The 15629-nt window shown below is 45.7% G+C and overlaps 1 protein-coding gene across 9 annotated transcripts in view; it reads left to right on the top strand.

Moving 5' to 3' along the window:
- LOC142072119 (uncharacterized) overlaps positions 1 to 15629 on the top strand; it is a 118533-nt gene that overhangs the window by 84413 nt on the left and 18491 nt on the right. The window contains exon 9 of one of the 9 annotated variants that reach the window (XR_012668404.1): positions 3883 to 4319. The exons of the other annotated variants lie outside the window; for them this stretch is intronic. The gene's annotated coding sequence lies outside the window, so the exon portion shown is untranslated. Of the gene's footprint in view, positions 1 to 3882; positions 4320 to 15629 lie in introns of those variants that run through there. 9 annotated transcript variants of the gene reach the window in all.

Genomic DNA, 15629 nt, shown 5'->3' with positions numbered 1-15629 from the left:
TGTGACTGGACATTCCCCATCTCTAAAATTAGGATAATGGCACTCCCCTATCTCACAGGATGTTGTGAGAGTAAATACATTATGAGTTTCTGAGATACTATGGTACTGGATGGCACAAGTATCTATTTCATACAAGTATATGCAGTGTTGTTATAACTGTATTGGTCCCAGGATCTTAGAGACAAGGTGGGTGAGGTAATATTTTTTTTTATTAGACCAACTTCTGTTGGTGAGTGTCTCATCTACCTTGTCCCTCTATTCTATATAGGCTCTTTTTTAGCATACTCATCATTGTCATGTCTGAGCATTTTTCAGTAGTGCATTAAGCAACATGGCTAACATCTATCCCGCATTCTTTATTCTCTCATCCTCTCCCGCCTTTCCTCCCTCTCCCCCACCCCCAGTGGGAGAGTGTGTTTAGTGGAGTCTCTTGTTTTGGTAGGGATCTTTGTTTTTTGTTTTGGGGGAAGGTGGTTAATATGCGTGTTGCAATGTATGCATGTTGGAGAAGGCAAGGTCCAAGAAATATGCCTTACACTTAGAGCAGAAGTTGGTGAACTTTGTGATGCTCCTCAGTTCTTGTGGGAGTTCATTTCTCCATCTCAGATCACCTCTGAGATAGTTCTGTCTCTCGCACAGAAGAGCTTTGTCCTTACAATAAAGAGTTGTCACCCTCCATCTTCATCCTGCAACTTTAGGAGATCTCTTACAGAGCCTTGGAGTGCCTGGAACATAATTACCAAGATACCTTAGAGATCTCACCATGCTTGAGCCAGACAAGTGGAATTGGCCATTCATAACAGACCAGAAAGCTCCTAGGGCCTCATTTTCCTCTGTGTTCTACCTGTAAAAAGGCCCATAGTCTCCCCTGGCATATTTTTATTAAGAAGCTTTATGGACTTCTTTGTCACTAAAACCTACAAGAAATAGGGCGGGACAAAAGGGTTGAGAAATAAGGAATACAAGGGAACTTTCATCCAAAAATCTAATGAAACAGAACTCTTGAGGTTACAGCAAGTTCAAGTTTCCCAGCTTTCCACCTTCTTGCAAGAATGAAAAGTGGCTTCAGCAATATATTGTGAGAGGGGGCCTACTGTTACCAGCACTGCTAACACCAGACAGTCATGGAAACCTCACAGGAAGGCATGCTGTGACATTTATAAACCAAGGAGCTGCAGAGAGGATTGAATAAAGTCTGGTTATCTTGGAAACTCAGCACCTGAATCTTTAGAAGTGATCCTGCTGAGTTTTGCACTGCTCAGGTGCAATGTACATATACAGTGCAGTATGCTCCTATGCAAACTGTATATGAAAGCTTGGGGCAAGGACTGTCTCTGTGTGGAAAGCATCTAGCACAATCTGGGCCATGCTGCAGTCTAATAACTAACTCTATTAATGCTATATAGATGCATTGAATTCTATGCCTTTTGTGAGTAGGATGGGAGTGAGCCAGGGATCCCCAACTACCTGGGTCCATCCGCTGACCTTCCACCAGGTCTGCCAGCTGTGGGCGCACCATTTAATGGAAGGAAGAGGATCCTTGGTCAAGCAGAAGTTGAGTTAGGGAGCATGAGGGGGTTTTTTCCCCCCAGAAGGGAAGAAGGGAGTAGAGCAGGTGGAATCTTTCATGGGGGGCCGGGGGAGAGGGGAGAAAAAGCAGCAAGGCAGGATTCCACCACATAGGTTGGGCAACAGTCCTCACTGCCTCTGCACATAGGGGACACTGCAGCTTCCCTAGAACATCTCCAGTACCACTACATGGCTAGGGGAAAGGGCTGGGGTCAGGGTCGAAGTCCATCATAGAACACCCTCGTCCCCCACCCATGCCACACGTTGGCCCTTAATGTCTCCAAGTGGCACTGTGCTAAGAGAAAGCAACAGGGACTGCAGCATTGTGTAGTGCATTGTAGATGTGGCAGTGAACTGAAAGAAATAGGATGCATCCTGTATGTGTTGAGGCTGGACCTCTTCTCAGATATTGAATAAACAATGACAATGATGTAAAGATCCCTAAAAAAACCTGAACTGATATGGCCCACTTTTCTCATCACTGCTGTCTGGAAATTCAAAATGTGATGCCAATTGAACATACACATGTGTTTCTAAGTTCATTCATGCCAAGCGGGGCTTCTAATCTTTTGAAACTTCAGCCGGTCTGAACAAAAGGAATACGGTTTCCCTTTAAAGTCCGGTGGCTCTTTGTATTGCTTTTGTCTTCTCACTGGTTGCCCCTATGCCTTAAAGATCAAATAGCATTATTACTCATTATAACATCCTGTGTTGGCTAATTTTTCCCCATGAAAAATTTCAGTGAAAATGAACTTTTCATTTTAATCTAATATTTTTGCAAAAAACTTCAGCTTTGCATCAAAAAGCCAAGAACCCAAAAGACCAAACATTTTTCGGAGTGCCAACAAAAACCGTAATTTTTTTTATAAAATTTTTTTGTGAAAACTCCACCTTTCAACAAAACAATTTTTTGAATGGTTCTGCTAATAACTATAACTATCCCTGCCCTTCCCCAGAAAAATTGCTCGGGGCTGTGCATAAACACGTCAAAAATCAGAAAGTTCCGAACAATACAAAAGAGCACTCACAAATATCAAAGAGAAGCAATGTATGATGAGTCTCTAGTGAATATCTAAGCTTCCACTAAAAGGTGCCACTAGGGCAATTCAGTGCAACACTTTCTTTCCTAAACAACCAAAAAATCATTCATAGCTCTGCTTTTGAGATGGGGTTGTGATCTAAATGAATGCAGAAAGGAATACTCAGTGGAAGTTATTGTCTCTCTAGCGTATAATGCAAACGCCATTGTGATATTAAGGGTATGTCTACACTATGGAATAAGGTTGAATTTATAGAAGTCAGTTTTTTAGAAATCAGTTTTATATATTTGAGTGTGTCTGTCCCCACAGAAAATGCTCTAAGTGTATTAAGTGCATTAACTCGGCGGGGCGGAGCGCTTCCACAGTACCGAGGCTAGAGTCGACTTCCGGAGCGTTGCACTGTGGGTAGCTATCCGCTGCCCATTGGAATTCTGGGTTGAGATCCCAATGCCTGATGGGGCTAAAACGTTGTCGCGGGTGGTTCTGGGTACATATCGTCAGGCTCTCCTTCCCTCCCTCCCTCCGTGAAAGCAAGGGCAGACAATCATTTCACACCTTTTTTCCTGAGTTACCTGTACAGACGCCATACCACGGCAAGCATGGAGCCCGCTCAGGTAACCGTCACCGTATGTCTCCTGGGTGCTGGCAGACGCGGTACAGCATTGCTACACAGTAGCAGCAACCCATTGCCTTCTGGCAGCAGACAGTGCAATACGACTGGTAGCAGTCATCGTCGTGTCCGAGGTGCTCCTGGCCACATCGGCTAGGAGCGCCTGGGCAGACATGGGCTCAGGGACTAAATTTGGAGTGACTTGACCAGGTCATTCTCTTTAGTCCTGCAGTCAGTCCTATTGAACCGTCTTATGGTGAGCAGGCAGGCGATACGGATGGCTAGCAGTCATACTGTACCATCTTCTGCCGAGCAGCCATGAGATGTGGATGGCATGAAGTCCTTCTGCACCGTCTGCTGCCAGCCAAAGATGTAAAAGATAGATGGAGTGGATCAAAACAAGAAATAGACCAGATTTGTTTTGTACTCATTTGCTTCCCCCCCTCCCCTGTCTAGGGGACTCATTCCTCTAGGTCACACTGTAGTCACTCACAGAGAAGGTGCAGCGAGGTAAATCTAGCCATGTATCAATCAGAGGCCAGACTAACCTCCTTGTTCCAATAAGAACAATAACTTAGGTGCACCATTTCTTATTGGAACCCTCCATGAAGTCCTGCCTGAAATACTCCTTGATGTAAAGCCACCCCCTTTGTTGATTTTTAGCTCCCTGAAGCCAACCCTGTAAGCAGTGTCGTCAGTCGCTCCTCCCTCCGTCAGAGCAACGGCAGACAATCGTTCCGCGCCTTTTTTCTGTGCGGACGCCATACCAAGGCAAGCATGGAGGCCGCTCAGCTCATTTTGGCAATTAGGAGCACATTAAACACCACATGCATTATCCAGCAGTATATGCAGCACCAGAACCTGGCAAAGCGATACCGGGCGAGGAGGCGACGTCAGCGCGGTCACGTGAGTGATCAGGACATGGACACAGATTTCTCTGAAAGCATGGGGCCTGCCAATGCATGCATCATGGTGCTAATGGGGCAGGTTCATGCTGTGGAACGCCGATTCTGGGCTCGGGAAACAAGCACAGACTGGTGGGACCGCATAGTGTTGCAGGTCTGGGACGATTCCCAGTGGCTGCGAAACTTTCGCATGCATAAGGGCACTTTCATGGAACTTTGTGACTTGCTTTCCCCTGCCCTGAAGCGCATGAATACCAAGATGAGAGCAGCCCTCACAGTTGAGAAGCGAGTGGCGATAGCCCTGTGGAAGCTTGCAACGCCAGACAGCTACCGGTCAGTTGGGAATCAATTTGGAGTGGGCAAATCTACTGTGGAGTCTGCTGTGATGCAAGTAGCCCACGCAATCAAAGATCTGCTGATATCAAGGGTGGATGGCTTTGCTGCAATGGCATTCCCTAACTGTGGTGGGACCATAGACGGAACCCATATCCCTATCTTGGCACCGAAGCACCAAGCCGCCGAGTACATAAACCGCAAGGGGTACTTTTCAATAGTGCTGCAAGCTCTGGTGGATCACAAGGGACGTTTCACCAACATCAACGTGGGATGGCCGGGAAAGGTACATGACGCTCGCATCTTCAGGAACTCTGGTCTGTTTCAAAAGCTGCAGGAAGGGACTTTATTCCCAGACCAGAAAATAACTGTTGGGGATGTTGAAATGCCTATATGTATCCTTGGGGACCCAGCCTACCCCTTAATGCCATGGCTCATGAAGCCATACACAGGCAGCCTGGACAGTAGTCAGGAGCTGTTCAACTACAGGCTGAGCAAGTGCAGAATGGTGGTAGAATGTGCATTTGGATGTTTAAAGGCACGCTGGCGCAGTTTACTGACTCGCTTGGACCTCAGCGAAACCAATATTCCCACTATTATTACTGCTTGCTGTGCGCTTCACAATATCTGTGAGAGTAAGGGGGAGACGTTTATGGCGGGGTGGGAGGTGAGGCAAATCGCCTGGCTGCTGGTTACGCGCAGCCAGACACCAGGGCGGTTAGAAGAGCACAGGAGGGCGCGGTACACATCAGAGAAGCTTTGAAAACCAGTTTCATGACTGGCCAGGCTACGGTGTGAAAGTTCTCTTTGTTTCTTCTTGATGAAATCCCCCGCCCTTTGGTTCACTCTACTTCCCTGTAAGCTAACCACCCTCCCCTCCTCCCTTCGATCACCGCTTGCAGAGGCAATAAAGTCATTGTTGCTTCACATTCATGCATTCTTTATTCATTCATCACACAAATAGGGGGATGACTACCAAGGTAGCCCAGGAGGGGTGGTGGAGGAGGGAAGGAAAATGCCATACAGCACTTTAAAAGTTTACAACTTTAAAATTTATTGAATGCCAGCCTTCTTTTTTTGGGGCAATCCTCTGTGGCGGAGTGGCTGGTTGGCCGGTGGCCCCCCCACCGCGTTCTTGGGCGTCTGGGTGTGGAGGCTATGGAACTTGGGGAGGAGGGCGGTTGGTTACACGGGGGCTGTAGTGGCAGTCTGTGCTCCAGCTGCCTTTGCTGAAGCTCAACCATACACTGGAGCAAACTGGTTTGGTCCTCCAGCAGCCTCAGCATTGAATCCTGCCTCCTCATCACGCTGCCGCCACATTTGAGCTTCAGCCCTCTCTTCAGCCCGCCACTTACTCTCTTCAGCCCGCCACTTACTCTTTTCAGCCCGCCACCTCTCCTCCGGGTCATTTTGTACTTTCCTGCACTCTGACATTATTTGCCTCCACGCATTCGTCTGTGCTCTGTCAGTGTGGGAGGACAGCATGAGCTTGGAGAACATTTCATCTCGAGTGTTTTTTTTTTTTTCTTTCTAATCTTCACTAGCCTCTGGGAAGGAGAAGATCCTGTGATCATTGAAGCACATGCAGCTGGTGGAGGAAAAAAAAAGGGACAGCAGTATTTAAAAAGACACATTTTATAAAACAGTGGCTACACTCTTTCAGGGTAAACCTTGATGTTAACATTACATACATAGCACATGTGCTTTCGTTACAAGGTCACATTTTGCCTCCCCCCACCGCATGGCTAACCCCTCCCCCCCTCCCCGTGGCTAACAGCGGGGAACATTTCTGTTTAGCCACAGGCAAACAGCCCAGCAGGAATGGGCTCCTCTGAGTATCCCCTGAAGAAAAGCACTCTATTTCAACCAGGTGACCATGAATTATTTCTCACTCTCCTGAGGATAACACAGAGAGATAAAGAACGGATGTTGTTTGAATGCCAGCAAACATACACTGTAATGCTTTGTTGTACAATGATTCCTGAGTACGTGTTACTGACCTGGAGTGGTAAAGTGTCCTACCATGAAGGACGCAATAAGGCTGCCCTCCCCAGAAACCTTTTGCAAAGGCTTTGGGAGTACATCCAGGAGAGCCGCGAATGCCAGGGCAAAGTAATCCTTTCACATGCTTGCTTTTAAACCATGTATAGTATTTTAAAAGGTACACTCACCGGAGGTCCCTTCTCCACCTGCCGGGTCCAGGAGGCAGCCTTGGGTGGGTTCGGGGGGTACTGGCTCCAGGTCCAGGGTGAGAAACAGTTCCTGGCTGTCGGGAAAACCGGTTTCTCTGCTTGCTTGCTGTGAACTATCTACAACCTCATCATCATCATCATCATCATCTTCATCCCCAAAACCTGCTTCCATGTTGCCTCCATCTCCATTGAAGGAGTCAAACAACACGGCTGGGGTAGTGGTGGCTGAACCCCCTAAAATGGCATGCAGCTCATCATAGAAGCGGCATGTTTGGGGCTCTGACCCGGAGCGGCCGTTCGCCTCTCTGGTTTTCTGGTAGGCTTGCCTCAGCTCCTTAAATTTCACGCGGCACTGGTTCGGGTCCCTGTTATGGCCTCTGTCCTTCATGCCCTGGGAGATTTTAACAAAGGTTTTGGTATTTCGAAAACTGGAACGGAGTTCTGATAGCACGGATTCCTCTCCCCATACAGCGATCAGATCCCGTACCTCCCGTTCAGTCCATGCTGGAGCTCTTTTGCGATTCTGGGACTCCATCATGGTCACCTCTGCTGATGAGCTCTGTATGGTCACCTGCAGCTTGCCACGCTGGCCCAAACAGGAAATGAGATTCAAAAGTTTGCGGTTCTTTTCCTGTCTACCTGGCCAGTGCATCTGAGTTGAGAGTGCTGTCCAGAGTGGTCACAATGGAGCACTCTGGGATAGCTCCCGGAGGCCAATACCATCGAATTGTGTCCACAGTACCCCAAATTCGAGCCGGCAAGGCCGATTTAAGCACTAATCCACTTGTCAGGGGTGGAGTAAGGAAATTGATTTTAAGAGCCCTTTAAGTTGAAATAAAGGGCTTCATCGTGTGGACGGGTGCAGGTTTACATCGATTTAATGCTGCTAAATTCGACCTAAAGTCCTAGTGTAGACCAGGGCTAAGAGTGCTAATTTCTTTGTTTTGTAAATACTTTGAAAATTGATAAAGGAGTAAAAGCATTTTTAGACCCACTTACCACAAGCAAGTAAGCTTTAGATCATAAAACAAATTATGACCAGCCTAAAAAATTAAACATTCCTTTCTTGTGTGATGATGTTGGAATCCTTCATTGCAAAGCAACTGCATAATCATCAGTAAACACCATGTATGTGCCTAGGCATTTGCCAAGTGCAATAAATAACCCTTGTTCTTTGAGAATCTTTTGTAGGCTTCCTCAATAATGGTTAAAGATTATAAATAAAAACACAGCATTTTAAATGGCTATTATTTTCTTCTTTGGAAGCTCACAGGGTTTTTTCCAGTGGGGGGAGGGGAAGCATCTTCAACCCTAGAAGATGGCAGTTGACGAAGTGCTTCTATAAAACTCAGGGTTTTACTGCCAGGACAAGTGCTCTTTCTGGGCTGTCTGCACAAAGCAGAAGTAATTCTCGATGATGGGTTAAGTTAATTAGATGTCTGCATTCCATAGGTCTATTCCTAGGATTTATACTGTATCAGGTTATTTCTCATAGTTACAGTTGCTCTAGAATCTTGCCACAAAAGGCAAATTGTTTTCTGATTAGTGTCCAGCAAATTCTGGTGGCACCAGTTGCACCTATATAGGTGAATTGCGTCTAATCGATCACTTGCACACAGACACTCACCCCTCCATATTTTCAATGAACTTTGAACACCACCATGCAAATAGACTTGTGTGTAAGTTCTTTGACACAAGCAATTTATTTGCCATTTATGCTTAAAATCAGTTCAACCAATATTTAGTGCAACAGTTTCTTTCTGAAGCAAGAATCTATCATACATTTTATCCTTTAGTGGGGCCAAATCTTGCTATCTACTCATTAGAGCCACAACACTTGAACATATCCAGGCTATGTCAAAGTACAATGGTGTACAGATCCAGGGTTTGTCTTTGGGGTCTATCCCTAGTTTTATCATTCTGCAACCCTTAAGTGTGTGTTTGCAGAACATTTTTGGAGCATACTGATGAAGACACAAATTTTCAAGAACACTTGCAATCTTTCACCTGTGTTTCATTGTGAGTGCTAACTAGTGCATGCAATATATAGGTAGGGTTGAGGGTAGCTAAAGATCAGGAGCCAATATATACTGCTTTGAATATATAGATTCTTCAGCTGCCAGTGTGTGGAAAGAATCGAGCACTCTCTGGGTTGCATTACAGTCTCAGTAATAACTAACTTAGTGGTGGAGAAATGTGAGACACCTAATGCGAGTCAGAAGGAAAGCTTTCTTCTCTACTATCGGCTGTTGGAAAGCCTGATGTTCAGGCTGCAAGGATCGCATCATGGACATAATTCTTAAAAATGATGAAACCTCTTCAAAATCCTAAGGTGTACGTGAAACTCCTTACTTTCAGCATATTTCATCTGAGTAGCAAATAGCACAACTGTTGCTGTTCTAGAACAAGTGTTGTCTTCTCTGGGTTGGTGCAAAGGCTGGGGAAGCTGCAAGGAGCTTTCCACAGATGTTTATGCACCACCACATACACCCTGTGCAGGGGTGAAGCATAATCCTCATGAAGAATGCAGGCACCATGGATATAACATGTAGTTCTCCTATATCGCTTTTCATTAGTACATCTTGGAGCAGTTTAGAAAGGAGATCAGAATCACTATTGCCATTTCACAGATGGGGAAACTGAGGGACAGAGTGTGAAGTGACTTGTCTGAGGTCACTGGCAAAGCTAGGAATAGAACCCATGTCCCTTGAGACTTACTCTGGTGCTCTATCCACTAAGCCACACTACTATGAAGAGAAACCAGAATATTAGCTACTCTGTGATTGGGTTTTTAACTCACACAAACATGCTGTGAGAGGGTTAATATGGGCCTGAGAAGCCAAGTAACCTGCCTACTCACACCTCGAGGGTGGGCCAGGCCTAATTAGAAATAAAGCCCAGTTGCGGGAGAGCCAGCCTTCTTTCCATAAAGAGTTGCGTGAGTGCTGTTGGAGGTAGGAGACCTAGAAGAGAGGAGATAGGAAGCAGGCTGAGAAGGTACAAGGGAAGAGGATTAGATGGAGTTTGGCAGAGGATGAGCTGGAAGCCTGACTGAGATGGGGGGACTTGATGAACTGGAGCCTACCTGAACCCTGAGTAAGGGAAGGAGGGTCCCAGACCCTTGATCACGGGGTGGATTGAGGCACAGTTTATAGCAGCAGAGGTCAGCCTATGATGAGGAGGCTGAAGGTCTGGTTTTGTGTATGTTTTTGTTGTCCTTTTGGTAAAGGACTCTGTGGCCCCAGAATGGGCAGGACTCTGTAAATTGGTCTGGCTGGAGAGCCAGGACAACCTATGGTGAAGTAGGCCAGAGGAAAGCTGGGGGTTGAGGGGAAAACTGAGGCACCGCTGCTGCCATGCCACATCTGGCCACAAAGGAGGGTAGCAACTTGTCACATATCCAAAAAGTAGTGCACAGAGGGCACAGCCCTGGTCCCATATCAATAAGTCCAGCTCATGGGGCACTCTGTACTCATTGAAAGTGTGGCAGAACTTCCATTGCAATGTGTGCTTCTGGGGGACTCCAGGAGGAATCCTGAGTAAATCGCACTGCATCAGAGAAGTTCTTCTGCATCATGGCCCCTCTACATTGCCTCCAGCAGAGAGAGTGGTTTTGAGCCTTAGTTTCATAATTTCTCCCCCTTGTCCTGTGCAAATCTGGTGCCCTTAAAAGATGCCAGTGTTTGATTTTTAAACATAAAGAACAAGGGAAGGTCTAACTGGTTATGAAGGGCAGTTGCCCTGTTCCTTGGCCAGTGGCCTAGAGGGAGAGCAACTAGACTATTTGAAAGGATTAGCTGTATTAGTAGGAGAATGACACAAAATTCATTTTTCTTTTAAATTATTTATAGTAAAGTCACACCACAATGTGATACAGAAAATGATGTGGCAAGTTTATAACCAAACTTCTCTAGCATAGCTGATACCTGGTACAGCTTTAATATCCAATTGAAATAATCGCAAATGTGGAGCTCCCAAGAAAATCTAAATTCAGAAGTGAAGGGGTTAAAACCAAGTTGATGTTTTTTGAACTTACAGGCCCCACCAAGCAGTGAACAAGACTTCATTTTATAGCTTAATGTAGGTCCCTTTCCTTTTGAAAAATGATCTGACAAGAAATATAAACAGTCCTTTGTAGAACCCTTTAAAATCACCCCTTTATCTTTCTTCTTCATCATCATCATCATCGTTTATCGCAGCTATGTTTTATAACAAACAGTATAGGCAGAGTTGGGGAAGCAATATAGAAGGAAGAGCACAGACTCTCATGAGAAGTTGAAACAAAGTGCATTTAGAAATTCTTATGGGGGCTTTTGACCATTTTTCTTTACATTTACTTGTTTTCCTTTGAGAGATGTGCATTTCCCTCTAACTCTGCAGGGATAAATAAAGATCACATTCCACAAAAATTTCTCCACTTGGAAAAACACTTGGCCTCCATATTTTCTGTGCAAGTCTCTAGTGGTATTTTTACAGGCTAAGAATAATACCTCACACACAGACAAAGATGTTAAGAGAACACAATTAAATTGGAAAGTCAAGCATGCAAAAGTTAAGAAATGCCAGAATTAAGGTTGCCTGTGCAACGTGAATTCAACTCCCTTGTGTGTATGGATTAGGATAGTCTTTAATTACATGACAACGGGCTATTATTTCCACAGGACCCTCCCTCATTTTTTGTGCACAGGATGGATGGGGCTCAGTTAAGGAGAAGCTATTCAATATTCTGCTTTCTCCTCATTGTTCAATGTGTGGCCCTATGCCTTAATTACTGCCTGCTATTCAGACCCTGCTCTGAGGATGGAATTATTAATTTCTTCACAGGCTTTTCTATGAAACTCATTATAGTACCTGAGTACTTCCCACATACTAATGAATTGATTTTTTTCACAACAGCCCTGTAAGGTGAGGGGCTTCTGTTATCCCTAGTTTGCATATGGGGAACTGAGGCACCGAAATTAAGGTCAAATGTATCCACTAATTTTGGATGCTCTATTTGAGACACCTAGGACCGGATTTTTTTTTCAGAGCACTTCATATTTTATAACACTTTATACGTTCAAAGCACAGCTCCCATTGACTTCAGTTGCAGCTGTGGGTACCCAGCACTTCTGCAAATCACATCCCACGGTCTCAAGACCGGCACCAAGAAAATGGCAGAAACACACTATATCCACACTATAAGCTAAGGATGTGATTTTGTTTTTCCCCTTGCTTGTGTGCACCCAGCCACGCGAGCTCTCATCAAGCTAGTGCAAGTATAAATAACAGTACAGCATGGCCATCGGCAGCAGAGGCTCGGCTGAGCCATGCCGAGGACAAACCCACCTACGCCAGTGGGTATGTACTCGGCATAGCTCAACCCCATGACTCTGCTACCCATGCTACTGGAGCCACACTGCTATTTACACTCCCACTAGCTTGATGAGAGCTAACGCAAGTATGTGTGCATGAGCAGGGGATCGCATCCCTAGCTCATAGCGTAGACATAGCCTTAGTGACTGTCAAGGTTCCTCCCCCACTCTGAACTCTAGGGTACAGATGTGGGGACCTGCATGAAAAACCTCCTACGCTTATCTTTACCAGCTTAGGTCAAAACTTCCCCAAGGTACAAAATATTCCACCCTTTGTCCTTGGATTGGCCGCTACCACCACCAAACTAATACTGGTTACTGGGGAAGAGCTGTTTGGACGCATCTTTCCCCCCAAAATACTTCCCAAAACCTTGCACCCTACTTCCTGGACAAGGTTTGGTAAAAAGCCTCACCAATTTGCCTAGGTGACTACAGACCCAGACCCTTGGATCTTAAGAACAATGAACAATCCTCCCAACACTTGCAACCCCCTTTCCTGGGAAATGTTGGATAAAAAGCCTCACCAATTTGCATAGGTGACCACAGACCCAAACCCTTGGATCTGAGAACGATGAAAAAGCATTCAGTTTTCTTACAAGAAGACTTTTAATAAAAATAGAAGTAAATAGAAATAAAGAAATCCCCCCTGTAAAATCAGGATGGTAGATATCTTACAGGGTAATTAGATTCAAAAACATAGAGAACCCCTCTAGGCAAAACCTTAAGTTACAAAAAAGATACACAGACAGAAATAGTTATTCTATTCAGCACAATTCTTTTCTCAGCCATTTAAAGAAATCATAATCTAACACATACCTAGCTAGATTACTTACTAAAAGTTCTAAGACTCCATTCCTGGTCTATCCCCGACAAAGACCGACTATAGACAGACCCACAGACCCTTTGTTTCTCTCCCTCCTCCCAGCTTTTGAAAGTATCTTGTCTCCTCATTGGTCATTTTGGTCAGGTGCCAGCGAGGTTACCTTTAGCTTCTTAACCCTTTACAGGTGAGAGGAGCTTTCCTCTGGCCAGGAGGGATTTCAAAGGGGTTTACCCTTCCCTTTATATTTATGACAGTGACCACCTGTGAATACTTGAATGCAGAATCGTTCTAGCACAGGGGTGGACAAACTTTTTGGCCCAAGGGCCACATCAAGGTTGCAAAACAGTATAGAGGGCCAGGTAGGGAAGGCTGTGCCTCCCCAAACAGCCTGGCCCCCACCCCCTGACTGCCCCCCTCAGAACCCCTGACCCATCCAACCCCCCCTGTTCCTTGTCCCCTAACTGCCGCCCAGGGACCCCACCCCCTATCCAACCTCCCTGTCCCCTGACTGCCCCGACCCCTATCCATGCTCTCTGTCCCCTGACTGCCCTGACCTCTATCCACACCCCTGCCCCCTGACAGGCCCCCTGGAACCTCCGACCCATCCAACCCCCCACCCATTCCTTGTCCCCTGACTGCCCCCTCCCAAGACCCCCATCCCTAACTGCCCCCCCAGGACCCCACCCCCTATCCAATCCCCCCTGCTCCCTGTCTCCTGACTGCCCCCGGGACCTCCTGCCCCTTATCCAACCCCCTTACCAGGCCACTCAGAACGGCAGGACAGGCTTATTGGAAAGCCTGGGAGATGGGCGGGCGCAAGCTGCTCTCCTGCGCGGCGGTGTGACTGCAGGGGAGGAGGAACAGCGGGGGAGGGGCCGGGGGCTAACCTCCCCGGGCAGGACGATCCTGTGGGCCATAGTTTGCCCGCCTCTGTTCTAGCAGATAAACACTGGCTTCAGGCCCTCTTCTGGCTATCCATCCAACACTTGTCACCCATGCTAGTATCTCTTGAACTTTTAAAGGTGTGAGTTTAACTGCATGTTTACAGTCAACTTTTCTTCATCCCAATGATCTACATTCAGCTGGGAGTTTCCTTCCCATTTTTTTTTCTATGTCCACTGCCCTGTAAACTGAAGATTTCTAAGGTAAATGCGTTTTCTTTCACTTTTACCAGTGCCCTTCTTGGACTCAGGCCTTGTCTATGCTACCCAGGTAAGTTGACCTAAATTATGCTACTCCAGCTCCGTGAATAATGTAGCTGGAGTCGATTTAGCTCAGGTTGACTTACCACGGTGTCTTCACTGCAACTGCATCAATGGGAGACACTCTGCGGTCAACTTGTCTTACTCTTCTCAGGGAGCTGGAGTACCAGGGTCGACCAGAGAGCGCTCTGCCATCAATTTAGCGCAGGGTTAGTCAATAGGCGGACCACTGGCCAAATCCAGACTGCCAGACACTTTTTTTGAATGGACTGTGAAATCTTTTTATTTACTTATCATCACTGTTATTGCGGTGTGAAAAGATGTTACTCTGGAGTCTGGACCTTAACTATACCTTGACCAAGAAATTTGGATCTTGACAAAAAATAATTGATTACCCCTGATTTAGCGGGTCTTCACTAGACCCGCTAAATCGACACCAGCTGCATCTACTGCAGCAACTTTGATCTCCCCGGTAATGAAGACAAGCCCTCAGATAGGAGAGATGTACTTCATCTTACTGTAAATCATGGTCCTTTTCACTGATGTTGTTTTAGGTGTCTGTATTTTCCAGTGAAGCATGTGGATATTTTTGAAGTGTTGTGCTGATCTACTCTTCTGCATACATTCAAGTACAGGCATCTTGGGAGCCCTGTTGGGCATCCTGGAGAAAGGAGGAGGATACGTTATTTAATGTAGACTGAGATAAGGGCACTGTGGGAAGATTTAATTCATGTTTTTAGGACTCAACCCCATCCTTTTTAATTAAAAAAAATTGGAGGGGGGGAGCATGTACTGTTTGCAAATTGGAATTTCTCTTCCACTGACATCAAACTATTCTCACTGTGTAGCAGCTATCATCAAAGTATTATGTGATTCAGCCAGTGAAAATGTACAGACACACAATACAGATACAACAGTGTATGTGTTAAGAAAGAGCAAAAACACCATGCAGACAGCAAATGAAAGATACAGGGTCTGATCCAAAGTTCACTTAAGCCAATGGATATGAGGAAAGTGGAGGTGTTCCTAATCTATTTTTTATTTTATACCGCAAAGTTCATATGTATTCCATGCTGTGATCTTAACCACCTCTGAAGCAATTTTTCTGGTAAGGCTTAATCACCAACCCAATGTTGGCACAATCAGGGCAATCTGACACGGAGACAAAAAGGCCTTATTCAAGAGCTGGCAACCTCTTTCTGTGGATGTTCCACAGAGTAAGGATTTCCCAGTACTGCTTTGTTTCAGGTAGATTGGGTGTGCTATGAAAGACCAGACCAGAGCTACCCTGTATGGATAGAGACCTTTTTAATATTTTGAATGAAACAAATACTACTGGGAATTGTGAGATTATGGGAAACTTTAATTTCCCAGCTATAGATTGGAGGACATGTGTTACTAAGAATTGTAGGACCTAGACCTTCCTGGATTTGATAGCTGAGAGATTTCTTCACCAAATAGTTACCAACCCAACAAGAGGTGATGCCATTTTCGATTTAGTATTGATGACCTCAGAAGAATTGGTTGTAGGGGACAACCTTGGTCCAAGTTATCATGAGCTAATTCAGTTTAAACTAAATGGAAGGATAAACAAAAATAGA

Source organism: Caretta caretta, chromosome 5, assembly GCF_965140235.1.
Source record: "Caretta caretta isolate rCarCar2 chromosome 5, rCarCar1.hap1, whole genome shotgun sequence".
Lineage (NCBI taxonomy): Eukaryota > Metazoa > Chordata > Testudines > Cheloniidae > Caretta > Caretta caretta.
Note: the sequence above shows the minus strand (reverse complement) of the source record. Positions and strands in the feature narration are given on the sequence as shown.